Here is a 25,393-nt window from a genome sequence, read left to right on the forward strand (position 1 = left end):
GAAACTCTGGGTTGACTTCTAGGCAGGTAGTTTCACAACAGGAAGCAAAGAATAAAACTTGGTTCCCCAAGGAATGTCAGGGACAAAGCATGCTTGCTTTGTGCTGCAAACACAGAAGGGATGCCAAAAGAATGGAATGACAAATAAAAATAGTTACAAGGACAGTAGCACTAATTTATAATATCCATCTCCCACTTAAATAATTGCCGTCCCCTTAGATTTTCCTCCAAAACTGTATATTTTTGAAGACACTCAGGGTTTCAGTTTCCCAAATGTGAAATGAAGAAGTTAGAATAAAATCTGTAGTTTTTGTTTTTTTTAATTAAAGTTTATTGGGGTGACAATTGTTAGTAAAGTTACAAAGATTTCAGGTGTCCAATTCTGTCATATGACTCTGGGTGGTGAACATACATGTGATATATAGATGGTGTATTATAAAATCTGTAGTTTTAGAATGTTTTTAGCCATAGAATGCCATCCATGCATGGGCAAAGATGCTTAATAAGTAAATCCACTGAAAAAGAGTATTTAATACTCTAGGACTTTATATAGTCAGAGAGAAATGGTCATCTTCCAAAATTTGTTCATTCCTCACAGAATAGGAGATGTTGCCCTACCTGGCAACTCCACCAGGTACTTTGGAGATTGCGCTCAGGCAATGATCTTCGACGGCCACGGCCCAGATACTCAGCCCAGGATTACATCTACCATTCCATTTGGCTTCTTGCATAATCTAATAATGTTGGGCAGATGAAGGAATTTAGTCATCAGCACTTCATTTTTTTCAAACAGGGAGAATACTGACCAGAAGTACAGTATGCAGAAATTACCTCTGATGAAGCTTAGAAGTCCATACACAGTCTAGACAATGAATAGTTCAGGTGGCTTTTCTTTATCTAATATTAAGCCTGCATCTCTTAACAAATTCATTTCTCACGTTTCTGACGGGTAGCTCTAAAGTCAACACTTGCTCAAAAAAAGCACAGAAGAGTGTGTGGAGATGAGAAACAATTCCACTTTTCTACACAAAAGCACTGTGACCAGTGGCAAATGCTTTAGGTGGGGACAGAGGGTGGAGTAGAAAGTGAAGACTACGTGGACATAAACCAGAAACATAAAGACATCCTTGGGAGGCAATAAGGCGGTGAGGCTCTTACGAAACAACCCAGCAAAAAGCCCAAGGAAACTGTGAGCTCAGGGCGAGTGCTCCTGGACCTATATGGCCCAATCCTAGCTTAACGTTGTTCCTCTTCAGAGGCACTTAGATTGTCCTTTCTTTATAAATATTTTCATGACACACAGGAGGGCTCCTAAGCAAGACATCACGTAGAGTGGCAGAGGGTGTATTGGCAGGTACACGTTTGCAAACGGGGGTTCGAAACAAACATGAAGGTCCGGCAATGAGAGGCACTCAGGTTCTCATGTGTAGGTAGATGGGAGCTACAGAAGGTTCCTAAGTGGAGGAGCGACATGGCAGAACTCAACTGGCCTTTACTTGATCCACCAAGAAAGCAAGAGTTAGAAGGCAGTAGGTAGGAAGCATGTAGTTTATAAAAAGCCTATAATGTGGGGAGGATATTGCTGGCTTGACTCTCAGGAGACCTATATATGTTATTTGCTTCTCCAATTCTGAACTTTTCCTCAACATTTAACTCCTTAGTTATTAACTCATGACTTCTAATCCTCTGGAAGGCAGTAACTGGATTCTATCCATGTGTGTCCCCATGACCTACTGCAGGGCCTTACTCAGCATAGAGGTTTATTAGAGAAGAAAGTGATAAATAAATGGCACATTTGGATCAAGTCACACATTCCTAAACTTCTTTTATTGGAGATGTATGCCCCGTCTGCTGTCTGAAAAAAAAACAAGAACAAACAAACTCTAAGGCAGTAATGCACATTGCAGAGGAATAGGAAAATGTGTGTCTGGAACCGAAACTGGAGCGAGTCTGAGGACACCAGCTCTCAGTAGTTTCTGTGAGTTCTGCCCTGGGAGGCATGGTGATGGTGGTGAGGGGATGTATGTGCTGGGAAGGCCAGTTGGCCAGTGAAAACTGCTCTCAGCCATGGAAAGCACCGGAGAGGTGGGCTGGGTCACATGCTCCAGGGCTGCCTGACCGTGGACAGTCACATGACAAGCATGCTGGATATTGAAGGGGTGAGGCAATAGCTGAGCTGGGCTATGTACATTGGGGAGTCTCCCTGCAGCCTCCAAAAGCACTCATCAAGGGTCTGAACTCAGAGTGCTGAAAACCCCATTAGCTTTCTTCTAAGAAAGGTGGCGAAGGGTGGCAGTTTACACACAGGTGTGATTAAAGTGGAAGGCAGCCTGATGCCAGGGAAGAGCTCAACACGGGACCCAGTGAGAGACACTCTGGACTTTTGGTTACTCCGCAGGTTGTAGAAGAGGATCTTTCCCTCCCCATCCTTCCCTGCACTGAGAGGAGAAGACATCAACTTTGAAGGGGGACACTGAGGGCCTGTTTGTGGCAGTGAGCTGGCATCACCTCTCTGTCATCAAAAGTCTAGAATAGTTCTAGAGAGGTTGAAAGAAACCAAAAAGCCACAGAGGGTCTCAACTGGTGGCAGGAGGGGGAGAGAGAATGTCCACCTACAGGTGTAGTCAAGAGAGGGCTCCCCAAGTGCCCCCCCAAGCCTGCTGGTAAGAGTGCCACCTCTATAAAAGTTTCTGACAGTTACATTTAAGACTCACCCGTTTCTCTAGTAGAACCACTGTTATGGTAACTTGACATATATATTTTTTTCAATGACCCTAAACATTTTTTCTTTTCTTTTTACCAAAATACAATTCAACTTGAAAGAACATTTTGTAATAATAATAAATCACGCCATATCCTGTCACCTAACGTTACCCCTATTGTCATTGTCTCTTATTCTTAATTCCTCTAATCAATGGCAGATTCTCTCTTGTCTTATAGAAGGGACATTCCCAATGAGCAAATGGAAGTAGAAAAGGAAGAATATTCCCATTATTTATTGAAAGTAATATAATCGACTTTAAACGGAGCGCACAGAATCTATTCATCTATGAACCTAGAACATTTTTTCTACAGTGGAATTCAGCCCCAAGCTTTGCAGCAAGCTCTTTGAAATTGAGCAAATTAAAGTAATTAACACATGCATATTGTTAAAACATGGAGCAAGAGAATGTGGCTGGTGGGTGTACAGAAACAAGAGTACATGCCTATAAAGATGAAATTTGGCTTTCGGGGTTGATATTTAAATTCCACTACAATCTGTGTCTCAATTGGCTTTCCCGTCTATGCTCCCACCAGTTCTCCATGCAAAATTGGGATCCAGACCTAGCCCTGCCTCACTATTCTTATACTTGCATCTTTCCTCTCTGGTACCTTTCCCCTCTCTCTGACCATCCAATGCCCAGGTCACGTTTTAGCTGTGCAGAAGTTGCATAAAGCTTCTCCTGCCCTTGCAATGTAGGAAGTGGAAAGACAAATTCTTGCTTTCCTCTGCCTTCCTTCCAGCTAGGGGAGGCTGTGTGACCCCTTTCTTGTCCATGAGACATACGAAGTCTGCTTTTGTTGGGGTGAGGTTGGTCGTGAAAAGCATTTTTTTTTCCTGTAGGAAGGAGACAGATAGTGCTGGCACTAACCTTTCTCCTTTTCACCTTCCTGCCTTGAATACAGATGTGATGTGTGGAGGTGTACGGCCTCCTTGTGACAAGGAGGTGATGCCCATGAGACAAAGGGCAAGGAAACCGCCTCCGTCACACGGAGCTATTGCAGGTGTATCTGCTGGCACATACCTCCAGGCTCTTATTAGGAAAGAAAAAACAACTCCTATTCATTTAAGTCACTGCAAGCAGTGATTATTATTACTACTTGCAATAAAAGTGTTCTTAACTGATATAACCACTCTCATGAGCCTTCTCTAAGCAATCCAACGTGAGAGGCAATGTATATATATAGTTATAAACTTGGCTTCTAGAACCAGCGTTACTTTTGCATCCCAAGTCTATCAATTCCTAACTGTCTGACCTTGGGAAAGTTAACTAACTTTAATAAGTGTCATTGGGCACGTTACCTAAATTTCATAAGCTCCGTTTTACTTATCCCTAATGTAGGAATCACAGAGGCATGTGCTTCGTATGAATGTTAAATGAGATGATGCACATGAAATGCTTAAAACACTGGCTGGCAGATAAGCATCAAGTAACAGTGGTTTTCTTCATAGAGGGGCACTTCTCATCCCGCAGCACAGGCTGGAGTCTGAGATCGCTGAACTCCTCCCATGTCCCTAGGCGGGGCCCACTCCTCCACCTCTCTGAGCCCCACGTCTGACTCTGCACTGGGAAGAGTCCAGAGTAGCCGCCCCGCCCATCTTCCTAGACCTGCTCTCGGTCTCGGCTTCCACCCTGGAGCCCCAGCTGGACTTGCCGGGTGATGAGCTCTCACAGTTGCTATGAGGCTCCTCAGGCGGATCCGGGCCCTCATCCTACTTCACCCCACGTTTTCCTTGAAGGGGAAACTGGTTGCAGAGAGAGGGGAAGAAGAGAGTTATGAGCCCATTTTCCATGCCCCTGTTTCCCAATGGCCCGAGAGGCTTTGGCCGTTGCCATGGCAGTGGGCTCCAGGACACCACCGCAGCAGCCAGCAGCGGCTTGGTCTCCCTGGCACTTCAAGGATGGGAAAACTAAGTCGTTCAAAGAGTCTCCTTCCCCCTTGGGAACCAGGGATTATGCTGAAACTTTATTATTACTTTAAATAAATAAATTACTCCCTTGAGGCCAGATAAAACATGCTCTTATTAAGTTTTTTAAAGGAGGAAAGCAATTGGAGAATAAAATCAAAGGTGCCCAAATGGATTGAAGTGGCTCCTCAGAAGCTGACATAATAACAATTTGTATTTATATTATGCTTCTCATCAAAGGAGCATTTCACAAAGGCCCGTTTCCCTAGAGTTGTCCCGTGGAGCCTTGGGGATCCTCCAGCCTCCGAAACCCAGCCTCAGGCTCTGACCACAGGAGATGACCTCCCGTCTGTGGACCTCAGGGCCAGCTTATTCTCAGAGCCCTTCTGGGAGCTGTGAGGGGGCATCTGTGTGCCCTCTGGTCAATGGAAAAGAAAGTGGCTGCCTCCTATGTAAAGGCTCCTAGTGGGAACAGGTCCCGGAAGACTAATCCAGATGGCTGATCCCACCAACACACACACACACACACACACACACACGAAAATCATTGGAAATAAGAGCCTGTCTGGGGTTGGGATTCCTCCTCAACTATCCATTAGCAAAACCAGGATTTTTGACTATACATACTTGGTTTTCCCCAGCATGCAGAACAGTGATAAAGACTTTTTTTAAATATTCTAGATGGGAGACAAGGTGTGTGTGTGTGTGTGAGTGTGTATGCTAACGCATCTATCAGAGGATCTTCTTTTATTTGTCTTTGTCTCCACAGTGCTTGATAGCTGATAGGAATTAAATAAGTATTTGTCAATGAAATAGCAACACAAGTGAACTGACAAAGGTTGAAGGGGTATCAATGAGATGGTAAGTGGAAGTTTCCAGGTAGGAGTGATGATTTTGTGCCTAGGGAGCTGGATAAGATTTTACTCCTCAATCACAAAAGCAATTATAAAATATAGCAACCATTAATTGAAATGGTAGCTCAGCACTGTTTTGCTTGGCACTGTTCCAGAATTTAATATGTTTTTAAAAGAACAATCTTTACCATAACTTTTCGAATAGCACGACTTTACCTAGTAGGAAACTGAGGTTCACAGAAGTTGTGCCTTGCCCATAGATTTGGTAAGGTCAAGGTTGGAACTCAACTTTATCTGACTCTAAATCCATGCTCCAACTCAGTGCCTCTTGGGGTCCTCATTTTTCCACAATAATGTCCACCTCCATATTTGTTCCATGAAAATTCCACACTTGAAATACAGATGTTCTTCCTCTTTTATCTAGCAAACATTCTGTATTTTCTTTAGAGCCCAACTCTACCCCCAAATCTTCCAGACTATGTCCCAGCATAGCCACCATCCAAATACTCCATAGAGGAAGGCACAGCAGATATCCCACATGAATTAACTACGGTTTGGATATTCTGTGTAATGGCAAGTGACCCCTGCCACCCTGGGAGGGTTGTTCCCCATCCTGAACGTCCACCCTTTGCGACCACACAAGCATGGTGATTGTGAGCCATCTGCAGGGAGCGGCCAGGGTCTAAGTCCCAGCTCCACCAGTTACCACCTGTGTGACCTTAGGCAGGTCACTGAACATCCCTAAGCAGTATTTTCTCCTTTGAATACAGGGAGATAATAACATAGAACCCATCTCATAGCCCTCCTGGAAGGATTAAATAAAAGAGTGACTGTAAAAGTCTTTAGCACAACTTGGCCCCTAGTCATGTTAGTCATGACTGTCAGTGACGAGGGCTGTGGTCATAGAGATGGCAGCCCTCACATGCCCCTCATGTAATGTTAGTCTAAGTGGGTTGGCTGAGGGCCTGTGTGGGACTGAGAGGGAAGTCAAGGGTTTTCAGTGACCTCAGCTGAGTGTCCATGGGGAATGCAGGGCTGACAAAGCGGGAGACCATCTTGCTCTATTGAAGTACGACTCTAAGTAGCTGCTTCCCATGAGTAGGAGTAACTTCCTGGGAGGTTGATCCCCAGCAGGTGACATTAGAAGTGTCAAACAATGGTATAAAAATGGTCTGGAATATTTAAAAGAGACAGTGTGCAGTGATATTCAGAAGGGCAGTAGGTGAACGCTGCAGGCCTGAGTGTCTCTCTCTGGGATAAACTTCCCTGTCTCACCTCTGCTCTCTCGTGCACACTCCATTCCAGCTGGTGCCCAGCCCCCCTTCTCCCGGACCTCTTTCCCTGTCTTTGTCTATGTTAATTACAACAATCCTTACAGCTTACAGTTGAAATCCCACCCATTCGTGAAGCTTTTCTCACTACTGCAGTCCAAACACCCCTCTCCTTCTTCTGAACGCTTAAATCAGAACTGTTTGGATTTCTCACATGTCAGTTTCAGTACGGGGACTTTGCACTAATATTCCATTGTTCACATTTAAGCCTGGATGATTAGTCTGCCGTTTTTCATGGACAGGACCTGTGCCAAATACAGATCTTTGCATTCCAAAACAGAGGTCAGTACGGAGGCCAGATGGAGTTGATAAGCAGTTTTCAAGCTACATACTTGTTGGACAGAAAGATAAGTAGCAACCAATTGACCTGGTGGGGTCTTAAAAGTTCAGACGGTCCAAAACCTTTCGTTTGAAATAAATGAGTAAACTGAGAACCAAAGAGGAGATGTTCCCAGGCCAGAGTCACGGTTAATGTCAGACTAGTATTTCTCCACTCAGGCTATGGGAAATGTTAAGCTTTATAAGAGAACCCACACCAAATTACGCTTTCCATTTTTCTCTCCTTTCCCCTTTATGTCTTTAGTTTAATGGAAGTTTTGAACTTTGTTGTTGCCTTGAGAAACAGTAAAAAATACACCCACTGGGAGCCTCCCAGTCTCTGCCTATTTTGAAGACATGAGTTCTCCATCCTCAGCTTTTACACTCTCCCCTACTCTGTTGAAATACCTACAGTCCCCCTAAAAGCTCCCACACCAGTGTTTTGCACATCTTCCCCACACCTCACTTCACTTGACCAGCCCTTCTCCTCCTAGAAATTCCCTTTAAGGTCATTATCAATGTGAAGTCTTCAGTAACCATCCCCCACCTCTCCAAAAAAACAAAAACTCTGTTGAGTGTTCCACCAAGTGATGCCCTAGGACTCTGCATTTTCCTGCTGAAAGTTAGATTAGATCACTATTTAGAGCTGTCATTACATTGCATTGAAATTTTTTGGCTTCCATGACTGTTTGACCCCGCAAAAGACACATTGGGGTATCTGTTTGGGTCACACCTCCCCTCAAGGTAAGGTTCTATGGGAGACCTCCTCCTCCTCCCCATCCCACTCACTCCTGAAACATGTTCCAGATGAGGTCTGCCATCCTAATAAGATTGCATCTCCCTGGCTGCAGTGACTAATCTGGCAGTGGGCACTGGCTGAATCTTGACCTATCAAGTCAAGCCACTGCCTGACCACAGTGATTGGGTCACAGAAGAGCACCTGATGCAAGATAGGCCAGTCAGAGGCTTTCTTCAGGATATTTCAAGCTCAAGTGGAGGACACTTCTTTTCCTTTCTAATAACATATGACAGGCCAGAGGTGCTGGAAGCCATGGTGCCCTCATACTGGAGAAGCCATTCTGTAATGCTAAAGCTGACTAAAAGAGAAGAGCAAAGACAACATTTAGAAGAAGCATCTTGTGCATGTTTAATCCCTGGTTTTCCCAATCCAGGTCTCATCTTGCCAGTCAGATGGTTTGATCAAACAACCCTGTTGTGGGCTGAATTGTGCTCCCTCACCCCCAATCCTGTAAATTCGTATGTTGAATTCCTAATCAACGGTACCTCAGTATGTGACTATATTTTATGATAGGGATCTTTGAAGAGGTGACTAAGTTAAAATGAATGCATCCAGGAGGTCTCTATTCCAACATAATTTGTGTCTTTATAAGAAAAAAAAAATTAGACACATTAAGAGACCCCAGAGATGAGCAAGCACAGAGGAACGACCATATGAGGACACAGAGAGAACACAGCCACCTGTACGCCAAAAAGAGAGACCTTAGAAGAAACCACACCGGCCAACACCTTGGTCTTGGACTTCCAGCCTCCAGAACTGTGAGAAAATACCTTTCTGTTGTTTAAGCCACTCAGTCTGTGGTACTTTGTTATGACAGCCCTAGCAAATTTATAGACCCCAATATTCCTCTTTTTCTGTTCAAATTAGTTCAAGATCTGTCTCTAAGTCTTACAAATCAAAGGGCATGAGTACAGGCTGTCATATCTTCAGCAGATGCCATTGTGATTCTACCCCAAACAGCTTTATGTCCTTTCCCAAGGCCCAAGGCCTGTGACAAGTCCTTTCCCAAGGCCCAAGGCCTGTGACAACAGGGAGGTAGACAGGCTGACCCATGAACCCACTCACTTTTGGACCCATGTCAAGCCTAAATCAGGTAAGTCTAAAATTCTGCCTCAGTTTGATGAACTAATGGCTACTTGAGACATTTTGTTCAATAAACAACTTTTCCCCTTAAAAGAACCCAGAAATCTAGGGCAGAGCAATGAGAAAACCGACATTCACACTCTGAGTAATAATTATCTAGTTAACTGTGATTGCCCACAAGATGTGACATTTCTTTCTCAATGCATTTTACCTCAGACAAACTCCTGCAAGAGACACCCACTGAAGGTGGTCACTCAACTATGACCAATGACTTGCTTTAAACGTGAGTGGGTGACACTTCTTTCTTGGGGCATTTCTTCAACTTCCAAATCAGTTACCTGCTTACTGCAAGGAGTAGGTATTTCCTAGCTCTATTATGAATGACTTTACCTGATAAAGATCCTTTTCATCCATCCATCCATCCATTCATTCATTCATTCATTCATTCGTCTTCCTTCTTCCCCTTCCCCTTCCTCTTCCTTTTCTTCTCCTTCTCCTTCTTCTTTTCTGTCTAATAATATTACCTGAGCTCTAAGTTAGACCACCTTTAATTCACCAAATACCTACTGTATGCACACTTGTGGTCAGTAAACAAAGCACATGAACTTAGCTTCCTATAGAACACCTATCATTGAGCTAGGATTCAGTCTTAACCCTTTACAAGTGTCAGCCTAGGGGACAACATCTTAAACCTCTAATAGCTGCATGGTCTATTTACACTTGATTTTGCGCGTTAGTTATTTTCCACCCCCCCGGCCCCGCAGTCCTTCTATATTTCTGCCCGTTCACTCATTTCATTGCAGGGATGCTCTCCTTTCTCAAATATAGTTTCTGAATGTATTTTCCTGCCTCCCTGTCTCTCAGTAACCCCCTTGCTTGTTTAAAAGTAAACTAAAGGTGTTTACTCAGGAAAATTCAGAAAACAGAGGTTAAAAACAATGAGACATTTACTAAGTTGTGAAAAGTCTTCAGCAACTAGTATTTGAGGTTCTCAGACATGTGAAAACAGACAATTTTTTTTTTTTTTGGCTGTCTTTGCTCTTTTTTCAAATGCATCCTTTGCCATGAGTCTCACATAGATCCCTGCTTTGACAAGCCATGGCTTTGACAGTCTCCTTCCACCTTTCACTTCCTCTCACTCACTAGATTCCACCACTCGGGAAAATCATGGCTAAAACTCCATTTTTTTGTGATGAACATGCTTCTAACAAAGAGCTGACCTGCTTTTACTTATTAATTGCTTCACAGATCAAAGGAATATAAGAAAAATTTGATTTAAACAGCCTTTTATTTCAATAAACTTTATTTATTTATTTAAATAGCATTGCTATGTCTTCCACAGACAAAAATGTTAAAATTATTTACTATATCTATGTTTACTACAATGTTCTTTGTATGGACATAAGTTCTTCAGTTTAGCTAAAGGATATTGAATTTAAACAAATAAGTGAATTCTTTGACTATGACTTTAAGTGACTTTGTCCTAATTATGGGACACTAGAGGAACATTTATTTGTCTCTGTGTCATAATCCACTCAGCTCAGGGCTCTGAGGCTCTCATTTTTGTCATCCTCTTGAAGATTTTTACCTTATTTTAATACAAAATATTTCAAAGTATTACCAAAATAACAACTGAAATGATTCTGAGTTTAGATGTGCTTGGACATGCTGGATAAAATAAGCATTCTTTTTTTAAAGCAGCAAGACTTCTCAGAGACTTTTTTCAATGCTTACGTACCATGAGAACTTACAAGAGGTGCCACTGGAAGCTACACTCACAAATTGATTTGACCTCACATACCCCTTCTGTGGAAAGGCTCTTTTAGAATTAGTGGTCTGGGAGACATCGGTTTGATGTCTCCAGCCATTTCAATGACTTCCAGAAGAAACCTTAAAGGCATAAAATAAAAACATTTTTATTTTTCTTTTAAAAATCCAAGTTACTTGACCTTAAAACTGCTATTAACTGCCTGAGAGGAAGTGCTATTTCTGGTGGTCACCCATGGCATATTCTTTATAGAAAGGACCGTATGCAAGCCCTTGAGTCAAATAGTCAAATATATCATAACATAAAGAGAATCAAGTCACCCCAAAATACTTAGAGCTGTATACAGATGCCCAGTGAATGGTAATGAGCACTTTATCTTCACCACAAACTTGAGGTGATAGATAAACAAAATATGGCCTATACATATAATGAAATATTCTTCAGCTTTAAGAAGGAATGAAATTCTGACATATGCTACAACATGGATGAGGCTTAAAGATGTTACGCAAAGTGAAATAAGCTAGACACAAAAGGACAAACACTATATGATTCCACTCATATGAGGTACATACGTAATCAAATTTATAGAGACAGAGAGTAGAATGGTGTTTGCCAGGGGTGTGGGAAAATGGGGAAAATGGGGAGTTATTACCTAATGAGTATAGAGTTTCAGTTTGGGAAGATGAAAAATTCTGGAGATGGAAGGTGGTGATGGTTGCACAACAATGTGAATATATTTAAAGCCACTGAACTGCATACTTAAAAATCGTTAAAACGGTAAATTTCATGTTATGCATATTTTACCTCATTAAAAAAAAATGATAACTTGAGGTGACTGTCGTATGTAAACCCCATAGACAAAATGGTGGGATATTAAGAAGATAAAAGAGAATTTGAGAAACTGGTATTTGAAGAATGTAAAATATTCAGATTTCTTTTCTGAATTTTTTTTTTTTTAATACAGGGGTAAAGCAACACAGCCATTTGAAAGGGAGAGCTAAGGGGAAAAGAATTTAAAAGCCTAATCTTTTAACATGTTAAATTTTAAATACCGAAGGCCTCATGTATACATGCACGAGGCTGAGTAATACTATAGATACAAATGCAAAGTGTGTTTATCCATGTCTTACATGGATTTATAACCTTACAGGAAGACGCACCCATGAGTAACTTGGAGACAACAAAACCTGTACTGAAATGTGCATGAGTTATAAACACAGAACTCTGGGAGCAGGGGGAAGAAGATAATACACCTGATTGAGGATCCATTTCCTCTTCTTCATATCTGCTCGAATTCCTCCACCCTTGAGACCCAGATCAAGGCCCACTACCCATGAGAAGTATCCCCGAGTGTTCTAACCCACTGTGGTCCAACTTTTGAACTCTTACTACAATTGTACTCCAGTAACTATTCAGATCCTTACCCTTTCTCTCTGTAGTTTTAGGTGGACATTGTAACATGGCTGATACATATTTTTATGTATTTTCATGTGTTCCCCCTGTTTTGTTACAGACATCATTGCTTTGGGGACGATTCAAATTGTTAAAATAGGAATGAACGAAAAGGGGGGAAATTGGCTTTTGAGTCCATAGTGCAAACAGGTTTTGAAAGCCAGACTTGGTGAAGAGAGAAAGGATTTTCGAAATTCCATTATCTCCCCAATTCAGATCAGAAGCCAAACCTGGCAAACTCAATGGTAGAATTTTACCCTAACTCATAATGCAGAGAATAGAAATAACAGGGAAATTCCCACTAGGTAAGACAGGAGAAAGCATTCCCAGGCAAGGAAGAGGATAAGGGTTTTGTGGGTATGCCCCCAGGATAAGAATACAGTCAGGTTCCCTGAGAATCCAAGGCCTGGCTTTTCTTGGGTCTAGACTGAAGGTGGAAAGTAAGCTGGTTGACACACGAGACTCTGCAACCTGAGTTTTTCTAGAACAACCATTCTGCTTCTCTGCCCCTCTATACCCAAGATGCCCAGAAGTCTTAAATGTGTCTGAGACAGAGAGCTGTGATTCCAGATGACGTGTGTACTTTCTGCAGGGCTCCCTCAAATTCCCTTGAATTCTCTGTGGACACACAGGTGCTGAGACCCTGTAACACTGGGTTAGATGAGAAGGATAAAAAATGCTGGGATCTCTCCATCACAGATTTATTTGATGCCTATATATTTTGATGGTGTGAGCAACAGCACACTACCCACAGAAACAATCAAACAAACAAACGAACCCAGGTGAGTTTAGCCACGTGGGAAGAAACCGGCATAAAGTGTTCAGCAACCCAACCAGACCAACCTCACTCTGGTGGATAGGAGGTAGGAGAGCATAGAAGGCAGCCCACCTTATCGCCAGACGGCATGTCTACTTTCCCTGCATACACCCAACCATCTTGGTAAGGGACTCAGAGATGCTTTTTGTGAAAGGGGAACATATCCCAGATCGAGAATTTAGACTTCAGATTCACTAAAAAGTGTCCAAATTAGACCAAATTAGACCTAAGAAACTATTCTCAAATGAAAAAGATTGAATTGCCTTTAATTGGGAATTTTAAATCCACCCTACCATTATTGGTAGGACTGAGGAGAACAGGTATAGAAAATAAATTTATTCTTTTCTTTTCTGACCCATGTAATTTAGAGTATGTAAATATTCATCACTTTTCACATGTTTACCACATCAAGTAGTATGTAGTCTCCTAGAGATCTGTGGAATGCTTTCTGCTATGTATGCAATAGGTACCCCTAAATCTATGCTGTGTGAAGAAACGAAAGGAAGAAAATATGGATTTCATTTCTTTCTTGCCTCTCATTCTACCAAAGTCAAAATAAATGATAAAACCAAGAGATTTAAAATAAAAAATAACATAAGAGAAATCACAGAGAGAGTTCTGGAAAAAAGAACTGGTATTAGGAAATTCACAGGGCTTAGTCCTTAGAATATTAATACTGCTGTCCATAGACAGTCTTTCTGCCAACCTTTCTGTCAGTAAGCTGAGGTAAATATCTATCTGGACCAGCAAAGTCCTGCAAAAGTAATAAGCAAAGTTTTCAACCTTCAGAAATGTTTGAACATCTCTCTCTTATAGAGAAAAATCCTGGAACTTCTCATAAATGGATATTTCCCTTGGGGGACTAATATCCTCTCTAGGGTCAAACTTTCATTCTCTGGAAGATTCAGTGAGGCAACTTTAACGAGAAAGTCACTTTTTTTTCTTTCCTATTCCTTTATGTTAAAATCCACTTTGTTTAAAGAAGTCATTGATATACATTTTTTTCTGATTGGAGCTTCTAGTCAGGGAGAAATTTTAGACAAAGCAAAAGACAACCTGAAAAGTTGGCAACTGGGACGGGGAAGGCTTAATGAGAAAGCTAACGGACTGGCTGGCTTTTCCTTGATGCATATGACAAGATGTGTGAGGCTATTAACAACAGAACTGCGCAAAAAGCACTGTGGAAAGCAGGTGAACATTGATTCTCTGTCTTTCTTTTTTTTCTTTTTAAGGAGGGCGTAGCTCACAGTGGCCCATGCAGGGATCGAACTGGCAACCTTGGTGTTATTAGCACCACGCTCTAACCTGCTGAGCTAACCGGTCGTCCCTGATTCTGTCTGAAGCTCAAAAATAATTAATAAGGCAATTGTAATTTAAAGATATAGGCAGTACTTTTTTTTTTTTAAATCTGGCACAATGGTATTCAGAAACTCACTATATTCAGTATCCCATAAAAATATCCTTCTCATCTTTTAAGAAGCCACTCACATTTCATAAAGCCTCCCCTGATCAGTGCAGCCCCTACCAATCACTCTCTTCTCTGAACTCCAAGAGCATTTATCGCCTATAGCACTCACTGGGCATAAGCTGTTAGGTCTCTCTCGCTCTCTCTCTCTGTCTCTCTCTCTCTGTCTCTCTCTCTGTCTCTCTCTCTGTCTCTCTCTCTCTGTCTCTCTCTCTCTCTCTCAACAAACATAGTCTAATAGATAATAAAATTCTCCAGAGTAAGGATAACATTAAATTCCTCTTATTATCCTCAGCACCTAGCCTGGAGCCTGATCCACAACCCACAAGTATTCAATAAATGTTTGTTGTTAATGATGATATGTTGTAGACACATCTGAAACATAATCTGGATAAACACAATACAGGAAAAGTGCAAATCATCATATAACCAACGCGTGCGAGCCAAGAAATCAATGAGAGAGCTGTCTGAGCACCAAATGAGAGACAAAGTAACGCCCTTCTCCCTGCCCCAACGTCCAGCATGGTGATGGATTGCACTACATAAAATTATCGATAAAGAACGATGTAGTCACAATGATTTCTAAACAGTAGCAAGAAATATTAGATACAAAATGTAACATTGCAACAAAGGCAGCAGAACAGAGAGGCCATACACAGAGTAACAGATAGATTCGGTTGATGAAGAACCTCTTTGCAAATAAGTAACTTCAAGCATAATAAAAACATGGTGCTTTCATTTCCTCCTTCTCTATCTCCCCAGCCCAGAGACTCAGATGCTGATTTCCCGCAAGATAGGTCTCATGAGCGTCACTTGCCCCTGAAACAAAGGAGCAGGAAGGCAAACTGGGGCATTCAACCTCTGCCAAAACAAACCCAACCCTTTCAAATGAGTTATGTTTTCATAATATGAGTCAGGTTGAGTAAATTCATACAATTTTCATTTATGTACACAAAGAGAGTCCAACAATCTACTTACCTCTGGTCTGAATCCCTGTCTTCTTCCACAAGATTTGACTTACTAACTTAGTAGTAGAAAACTCAGGCCAAATCCATCCCAGCAGTGAACCTCATCTTGCCTTTCTCTGTCACTCTTATTTATCCTTTCTCTATTTACATCTTTCTTGTATCATGGAGGTGGGGAACACTTAGGGAGAGGCGCTACTATTTTTATTGAATGTATAGCTAACATTCTTAGCACTAGTATTGGTCTATCTGACATGAAGCAGGGAGAAAAAAATCCAAATGTCTCTGGGCTCTGGGGCAAAGGGAAGAGCAAGTAGGAACCACATATTGATAACCCCACGCCCCCAACTTGTATATGCTTTGTTGTTATATGGACAACCAGAATAGGATGGTTAGTTTAACTGATCACTTCAGTGGAATGCTGATAGTGATTCAAGGGATTTTTAATAGCATTTACTAGTTCTTTGGCCTAACTAATCAAGCAGCAAGATTTGAACTTGTGCATTACTCTTCAATTCATCCATTACCATGTTTCTCAGTCACCTTTAACATTCTGATTGGATTAAAGAACTGGCAAAATAAATTGCCTATATACACACAGCTCTGATGGCCTGTTTTGTTCTCCACTATTATTAACCTTTCTGAGGCATTAAATCCACTAGCTAAAGAAAATGAGGATTGAATTCCATAGGTTAATTGATGTGTAGTAGTAACAATATCTATAACCAATATGGCTTTCTTCACAGACAAAGGAAGACCAAAACCATCCCATCTCTTTGAAACAATCGGCCTGCGACATCTTTCGGTGAGCCCAAGTTCTTATTGAATTAAAGAAAGAATTACACCTGTATAAAGTATTCTTAAATGTAGCAAACAGAGAAAGCTTTCCTTAGAGGATGTAGAGTTTTCCTTCTAGAGCCTGCACATACGGACTTAGAAATGATTTCCTGTACTCACGGTCATTCACGTCCGGTTGGCACAGTGGACCGAGGTCTTCCAAGCCTTTTCCTTGTCTGTAGGTAGAGGTGGGACTATTTCAATGACATGCACTCATATCCAGAAACACCCAGAAGGAAAACCGGAAAGAGCCTAAATAGAAATACAGAGGAGCTCACTTAGCCCCGTTGTTTCTTATGATGAAGGAAGCAGCCTGTAAAATGATGAGTTGGGGCAATGGCCAGAGTCAGCACAGGGAGGCACTATGGGGCAGAAAGTGGGATTCCCCACTAGATGGCGCCAGGATCCATCTGTGGCACCCATGGGGACTGCTACCAAGGCAGACCTGAGGGACAGGATCAGCTGTCAGATTTCTGTAGGCAAGGTCCTATAGGGAGTGCCATAGAGATTAAAGTGAGTATATGTGGGTGTTCCTCCATGGTAGGTGTACCTGGAATGACATGTATATGTTCTTCTGAGTATGATTACAAATGTGGGGATGAATACAAGGTCGGACAATTATGTTCATGAACTTGTTGCAGTGATGTTGCTAACCTTTTTTGATATCAGAGGGATTATTCATTATGAATTTGTACCAACTGGACAAACAGTTAACCAGGTTTACTATTTGGAAGTGCTGAAAAAGCTGCATGAAAAAGTTAGACGACCTGAACTGTTCGCCAACAATTCATGGCTCTTGCATCACGACAATATACCAGCTCACGCGGCACTGTCTGTGAGGGAGATTTTAGCCAGTAAACAAATAACTGTATTGGAACACCCTCCCTACTCACCTGATCTGCCCCCCTGTGACTTCTTTCTTTACCTGAAGATAAAGGAAATACTGAAAGGAAGACATTTTGATGACATTCAAGACATCAAGGGTAATACAACGACAGCTCTGATGGACATTCCAGAAAAAAAGTTCCAAAATTGCTTGGAATGGTGGACTAGGTGTTGGCATCGGTGTATAGCTTCCCAAGGGAGGACTTCAACCATAGTGATATTCAGCAATGAGGTGTGTTGCACTTTTTCTCGGATGAGTTCGCGAACTTAATTGTCAGACCCCATGTGTGTGCGTGTGTGTGTGTGTATGAATATACACATATACACATACATACATATATATGTGCACACACATACATACCTATATGTTAGGTTATATAGATATGGATTGATATAGGTATAGATATAGGTTGGGAAATATTGCAATAAATGGAAATCATGTTGGAGGAAGGAGACTAGTTTCTGTTGAACGTGCCAGGCCTTTTCATACGCTTTCTCATTTAACCTTCCTGATAGCTGTGCAAGGCAGCTATTGTTACCCCCATAAATCCCTGCATTTTGATCATGGTTACCTGTTGATCTGCAGAGGCACTAGTATCCCTCAAAACCCATTTTGGATAATGCCTCTCAAAGGAATTCAGAAAGAGTTCTGGAACGCTCCTTATAAATAATAGTAGTGTAAATAATAATGATAACAATTGCCTTTCATTGGCATTTCTATGCTCATACTCTGTCACCTCAGAATACTACCACATCTTTGTAACAGGTCTTTCCAATCCACAGTTTTTCCTGTCCAATTGATTTGCTCTGTTCCTACTACGTTTGCCTCCCCTAAATACACGTTCACTATGCCCTCCCCACACTCCGTCGCTCAGCACGATGCTCCACTGTGGTCAGTATAAAATCCAGCTTTTCAATCTGATGTTTCAAGCTCTCTCTCTCTCTCCAGGTTCTTTCTCCACTGCTCTCCAAGGGCGAACCCTTTGGTTTAGTCCCACTGGCTCACTCTCTGATCCCTAAACAGGGCACACACTTTCTCACCTTCCCCTCATTTGTGTTCTCCTCTTGTTCCACGTGTGCAGGTATGTTTCTCAATAGATTGCAGGTTCCTCTGAGAGCAGAGGTGGTTACCTACTCATCATGAGTTCCCTCACAGCACCTGGCCCATGTCTTAGACCAGGAAGCTGTAATGACTCTAGTTGTCTACCTGCACGACCTTCATCCCCCATCTTATGTCCCTCCAAAATCAATACCACAAGCAGAGTCACATTTTATGAACTGACACTCAGCAACACATGTGGTTTTATTATTATTTTAAAAATTTTAACTATGGCAACAAACCTTTATTATTATAGATGTTAGAAATTGTATGTGTGTGTGTATAAAATCTGTCTTATATATATATGTATATATTTTATATATATATGTATATATTTTATATATATATATATTTGTGTGTGTATATATATATATTCTAAACGTTCAAACCCAAGTTTCGTGTTGGTTTTAAAAGCAGCTTTAGGTGGCAATGGGCTGTGTCAAGCATGTACTCTGCCCTCCAGATAGTTCCATCTCTATCTTATAGAAGTAATGGGAAAGGGATCAGTGGATATGAAGGCAGAGAGGCTGAGATAGCGGGACAATCTATAGTCAAAAGATCTGGCTTTGGGTACTGGTTTTATGGCTGACCCCTGCGTGACCTTGGCAAAAACCGCTTAACCTCCCTGGGCAGTAGTTCCCACAGCTGTAAAATAGGAATTCTAATATTTAAACTCACAGGGTTATTGTGGGAATTAACTGTGGTAATTGCTGTAAAATGTCTCGTAAATTATAAGGGGCTCTGCAAGTGTTAGTTATTATTAAAGAAACATTATAGGCATCTCCAGGTTTTTCTGGTTGGTTGGTTGGTTGGTTGGTTGGTTGGTTGGTTGGTTGGTTTGTTGGTTGGTTGGTTGGTTGGTTGGTTTGTTGGTTGGTTGGTTGGTTGGTTGGTTGGTTGGTTGGTTGGTTGGTTGGTGTTAGGCCATAATAGAGGTGTTTCCAACTGCTCTAGGATAACTTCTATCATGAAACGTGTGATTTCTCTTATGTCTATCTGATTGCTGTGTGTTCCACTTCTAACTGTTCATATTGTCATTCATCAGAGTCAACTTAACAAAAATTTCTTCTCTTTATTGTTTGAAGACTGCTGCTCAAGGCATCGTTCATAACCCAATCAAGTATCATGGCTAAACTTTCAATTTTAGATGTTGATTTCAACCTTGGACTTGCAACTACACACACACACACACACACACACACACACCATCAGATTTAATTTTATTCCTTCCATTTTTCCTTCTTCCCTCCCCTCCTCCCTCCCACTCTCCTTTCCTTCCTTCCTTCCTTCCTTCCTTCCTTCCTTCCTTCCTTCCTTCCTTCCTTCCTTCCTTCTTTCCTTCCTTCCTTCCTTCCTTCTTTCCTTCCTTCCTTCCTTTTTTCTTTCCTTCCTTCCTCCCTCTTCCTTCCTTCATGCTTCCATCTTTTCCTTTTTTCCCGTCTTCCAGTGAGAGTCTAGAAATATTCACATCAGAAAATGTCACATGAATCTTTGACCAGAGTGACTATTTATCCTTCTCCCCTCCCCCAGTCTGCTTGAAATGCTTGTAAAGCCTTGCCATTTTCTCACGAGCATACAGTTAGACACTAATAGGTACAATGTACCTGAATGTGCATTATTTACCAGTTAGGTTCCAGCGCAGGCTATAAAGTTAATGCATAATCTACTATGCAGGATACTTGATTACTAAAGAACATTCCCCAGGCATTCCACAGTCTATAGGGGCAACACATTTTCTATGATATGATGGGAATTATTGACTCACTGGACCAGAACGCTCTCGGAGTCCACATAAAGACCCTTATTTCCACAATGGATTGAAAAGCCAACAGACTTAGGTTTCCTGCATATTCACAGTTTGCAGACTATTGATCTGATAATGAATCAAGTCTGTATCCTCTGGGTATTCTTAGCTGAATGTACGTGCAACCCCCCTTTAGGAGGTCTGAGTCACAAAAGTCCCTAACCCAGCACCTGCACAGCAGCTGCTTACGGTACTCAATTGCTCCAATTACTTTTGTCTTTAAAGTGTAATATTTCAGCCTTCTTTAAAACATACAAGGTCAGGGAAAGTAATACCCCTTAGGAAATAATAAGTGAATTGCCATAGACACACAATTATAAACAAGAAAGGCCTATAAAAATATAATCATAGAACTTTCAAGCTGAAATGAAATGCAATAAAATTGTTTACAACTTATTGGACATTAAGGCCAGCCTTGGTGGATTAAAGGCAACACTCCTTTTTAAATTAAGTCTGTGTGTGTGTGTGTGTGTGTGTGTGTGTGTGTGTGTGTGTGTGTGTACTGGTTTTCCTGAAGGGTCATTGTTGGAGCTTATTTAATCAAACACCCTCACATCACATAGCCTCGCAGGAAAGTGTGTTCTCCAGTGGCTAACATAAGCTACACGAGAGCCACAGGGGACATTTTTGAGGGGTGGTCAGAACTTAACCGTATTCTCATCTGGCCTATTAAAATAATTATCTTCTACATTGCAATATAGAGATCAATTCTGGTTTGAATGACCACTCTCTCACATATGCAGATAAACGGCATATTTTGCTCCCCTGTTTTCATGGCCGTTCTCTTCCCACCAGCCTCTCCAAATCATCGCTCCACCTCACACTCTACTGGAGGTCCTTCTGTTTCAAGCAAAACTCTAACTCAGAACCCATGACGGGAACCATTGCTCATCTGCTCTCCCTCTTCTCCCTTTGGAAGTCCCTCCCTCTTTTTCCATACTCCTCTTCCTGTGTCCTGGAGGTTCCAAAGCAGATTCCTTTGCTGATCTCAGGGATTCATGTATGTGAAGTGCTCACTCTCTATTTGTTGAATAAAAGGATGAATGGTCCAGCCAGAAATCTCCTCTCGAAGGCCGTACTCTCTGACATGCCCCATGTTGATCTATAGGATCATCACATTTTTAATATGTGAAATATTGAGAAGATCTCTACACTTACAGAATTGGTTTCCTCCTGACAGGATTTCAGCTTCGATGCAAGCAGTAAAGTACTTGAGTCGTATGGCGGTGAATTGCACCTACTCGGTCTATTTTCCATCCAGGCCTCATGAACACCACAATGGCAATAATCTTTTCTCTCTTTCTGTGTTTAACTCCTGACAGTCCTCATGACATCGCTCTGTTCAACAAATGCTGATGTCCAGCTCTTTGGGCTCCTTCCATCCCCAGATACTTTAGAGTTGACTATAACAAAATGTTTTTGCAAGTTACTACATGAAATCTTTAAAGATCCTCTGTCCGGTAATTGATGAAAGAACATTCTAGCCTGTCCTTCAGATTCACTGGTTCAAAGTTCATGCAACCTGTACTTGTACACAACATACCTAAACTACCTTTGGCCCGCTGATTGGACGGTATCATCCATCAGCGGATGAGTGGTCATGCTGCTCTCTGGCCCTCTGTGCTGCCTAACAGCTGGTGCTGCAGGGGAAGGTGCAGGCCCCACTGCTGCTGGGATGCTGGGATGCTGGGAAGTGCGGGGGCAGGAGGAAAGGATCTTGAAACACAGTGGTTCTCATGCTTAGCACCAAGTGGCAGCCCCCTCTTCTCACCTAGTTCCACATCATGGTGAGGGCCATAATTCTACCTCAAAACCGATAACTCCTATCTAGGTATTCTAAGCAAAACCTAGAGAACTGCTACCAAAGACAGATATTTCCTCTCTCAACAAACTACCCCCGACTTCCCATTCCTCCTAAAATCATGACATTCTCTCTTCATGCAAATTTATATACATGGAATGTAAGGCAGATGGGGTGTTTCTGGACAGCAATTGGCTAGGTACATTACCTAGAAAGTTTTCTTTTTTAAACCTCGAGTGGAGATTTAAAAATTGGAAGTTGCTTTTACTTTATGAAAGTATATTAAATGGATTTGGCTCACTGGTATAAAACCATGGCTTGTATGTCCAATAAAAATTTCCTTGACATTAGCCAGTTAGCCTGAATATAAGGCAATGCTTCATTCACTATCTTTCTTTTATTGCGAATGCCAATTGCATTCAGCTTTTTAGCCATGATAATTTACAATATCTGCTTCACTCTTGAGAGCGTTATTGATAAGACAAAATAAGAATACACGCTCACCATCACTGCCTTTAAACCCACCCTTATTCAGAATCTGAACACACTACAGTACAATGTTCTCAAAGGTCATCAAACTCCAATTCTCCATCAGACCAGTTAGAAGGTTGCACAGTCAACAGGGAGCCACACATGTCAGTTCTACAATCACACCATGGTGAAGGTAGCACAAACCATAAAGTAGACCAGAAGGTTTCCATTTAACAGCCATTCAGTGAGCCCAAATAGTTGGAATAAATTTTGGAACTTCCTTCTATGTGCACAGATAGAGCAGGAAATATACCCTCTAATTCTACTGACAGGAGCCTCAACAGGGTGACATTCACTTGTTTCAAACTCCCTTAAACTGTTGGGGCAGGAGGGGGGTAGTCTCTCTAGCTTTTTTATTACCACTCTAGAATAATATGCAAATAATTAGGTGACAGCCTGCCCTTGTTTGAACATTATTCAATGTGCAATAATTATCACATATAGTATATTCTATGGGCACAAAAGCGCCTTCAGTACAAAGCATATTCTCAACTTCAATAAAAAAAAAATAAAATAAAATAGAAGAATTGTTAACATTCACTCTTCAAGCTCTGTAAAACCAATTCTCAGAACGTGCCACTAAACACTCTCTGCTCTGGCACCTACACAGGCTGGCTGGAGAATTCATGCGCTATAGTATTTGTCACATTCATTCTCTCAGGTGAAATACTGCGGGCAAAACTGCATAATTTATTAGGCTGGTACAGCAAGGCTGAATAATTAGATCATCTCCTTGTACAAGGCTACATTTTATGATGATCTTTTTAACACTGTAATCTAAATTGGAGTTGGAGTTGAGGCGTGGAAGAGGGTTGAAAATAAACTAATTGAAAGATGCTCTTTGTGAAATCACAGCTATATCATTTCATGGCGTCAAAAATAGGATCCCATTTTCAAAAGGCTTTCAAATCATCTATATTATTGGCTAACAAGCATCAAATGTTTTAATACTAGGAAAATGATATGTACATATATATATGTACATAAATATATACACACATATACAACATTGCGTTTTCATTTTGGTGGGTGAAGAGGAAAAGAAAGAAAGTTTAGAAATCCATCATTTCCCCCACCCATGAACAGGTAGAAAAGAATTTCTAATTGTTAGCAGAAGGTGACAAAGTCAAAGAAAGAGTTATGCCTTACCCCTCAGGTTCCTCTTGAGCCTTGAAGTGACAGTTTTGAGAAGAGTAGCCAATGTCGCCAAAGAGACAACTTTGAATAAGAAATTGGGATCCTTCTCAGGTGATCAAGCCAGAGAAGACAGCCAACATGGAGGACCCTTGGGGGTCCAGGTGTTTGCTATGCTGGCTCACTCAGTCCTTCCTCACTCTTTTTCAGTGCCTGAGCCCTAACGTGGGTCTGTCATTCTAGGGGATTTGCTTTTGAAGTCCCTCCCCTTGGACTGCTCTCATTAGCATCCCGTTCTCCTTCGATGGTCAAGTATTACGTGAGTACTGGGTTGTTTTCCCATTGGAGAATTTGCTTCTTATTAAGTAGCCAGACAACCCATCTCAGGGGCCCCAGTGGAAACCACTGGAAGATCATTCTTTCTGTAGCCACTCTTGTTCTGCTTGGTCTCCCCCCACCACATTGCTTCCTCCTATTTATTTTTTTTTTTCTTTACACATTACTGGGAGGTTAAATTTTTACAAATCTTATATTCATAAGACATTTTTGTCTTTGAGCTGATGGGAGATAAGGAGGGCTTGTACACCTGGCCTTCCTGGGATGGAAAACTCCATTTGAGAAACGAATTTGCTATCTTGGAGGGTGGTACATGCGCATACTATACCATGCAATTGAGGTGGGAGAGGCAGGTTCAAAGAAAAGGTCAAAAGAAACCTTCCCGTAGGATCTGGTCCCTTTCTGTTCAAGAGCGAACCAGACCAAAGTCAAGTGACATCACTATGATTATTTCTGAACTAAAGCAAATTAAAACTCAGGCACCTAGAACCATCATCTGCATGTCATTCTCCTCCTCTTCATTATCATTATCACAAAAAGCAACAAAAATAATCTTTTATTCCCCAATGTCTAGTAGAATGATTTGCACATATTTGCCTTAAGCATAGGGTAAAAACTAAAGCTCAGTAGTGTTCACTGTTTCCTTTGAACATCATATAATTGGTCCCTAGACTTCCCTGAAATCTTACATTTTATTCTGAAAACCTTACATTAGCTATGACTTTATCCTAAGGATCTACTCCCTTTAAGCTTCAATGTCTCTGCCTTGCTTTTGGAAATGAAACTAGTTTTCCAAAGGCTCAGTGTGCTGTCCTTTGGGCTTTTGCTATATCTATCAACTATTCTGTTGGGGAACCTTGCAAATAAAATTAGGCTTTAGAGTCTAAGCACACATAAACAGATACATTGGAATAATAAACATCTTAGGTTCTTTGTTTAAACCAACAACAATAGCTTATTACTAACTGCTGAGGTATCACACTCAGTTTGGACTAAAGAGAAAGAATTCTGTTTTTTAAAATTTCGTACATTTCCCATGTTAATTTCCTTGGCATTTAACAAATTTCCATTTGATAATTCAATATCAAACACATATTTAGAAGATGTGTGTAGTCTCAGTTGGCAAATGAAGGTGAAGTTATCTATTATCTTTGTGGAATTTCCTATTTTTCTCCAGAAGTTGTACATCCCCCTTTTGAAAGTCATCCCTTTCAAAGAAATCTAATGGTTTTCTGAAGCCCTTTGACCCTGCTCTCAGCATTTCTGTGTGACTGACAAGACAAGTACCAAATATTTTATAAGTGAGAATGAATAATAATAAAAAAAATTTCTAGTCATGTTGGATTTAATGCAACATTTTGTTTTAGTCAATAATCTCATTATTAAAAGGAACAAGGGCTCCTTGGAGAAATAGCTGATTCTAGGACTGGGGCAGGAAATATGTAA

The 25,393-nt window shown here is 41.3% G+C and overlaps 1 protein-coding gene across 4 annotated transcripts in view; it reads right to left on the minus strand.

The window, feature by feature from the left end:
- Positions 1-23,868, minus strand: part of SLC14A2 (solute carrier family 14 member 2) — a 421,518-nt gene extending 397,650 nt beyond the window's left edge. For 2 of the 4 annotated variants that reach the window (XM_019739713.2, XM_019739711.2), the window contains exons 1-2: positions 23,627-23,868; positions 16,478-16,609 (exon numbers count right to left, since the gene is read on the minus strand). The gene's annotated coding sequence lies outside the window, so the exon portion shown is untranslated. The remainder of the gene's footprint in view (positions 1-16,477; positions 16,610-23,626) is intronic. The other 2 variants (XM_019739714.2, XM_074340040.1) reach the window with 2 other exon arrangements.
- Positions 23,869-25,393: the final 1,525 nt, after the last annotated feature.

This window comes from Rhinolophus sinicus, linkage group LG09 (assembly GCF_036562045.2).
Source record: "Rhinolophus sinicus isolate RSC01 linkage group LG09, ASM3656204v1, whole genome shotgun sequence".
NCBI classification, from domain to species: domain Eukaryota; kingdom Metazoa; phylum Chordata; class Mammalia; order Chiroptera; family Rhinolophidae; genus Rhinolophus; species Rhinolophus sinicus.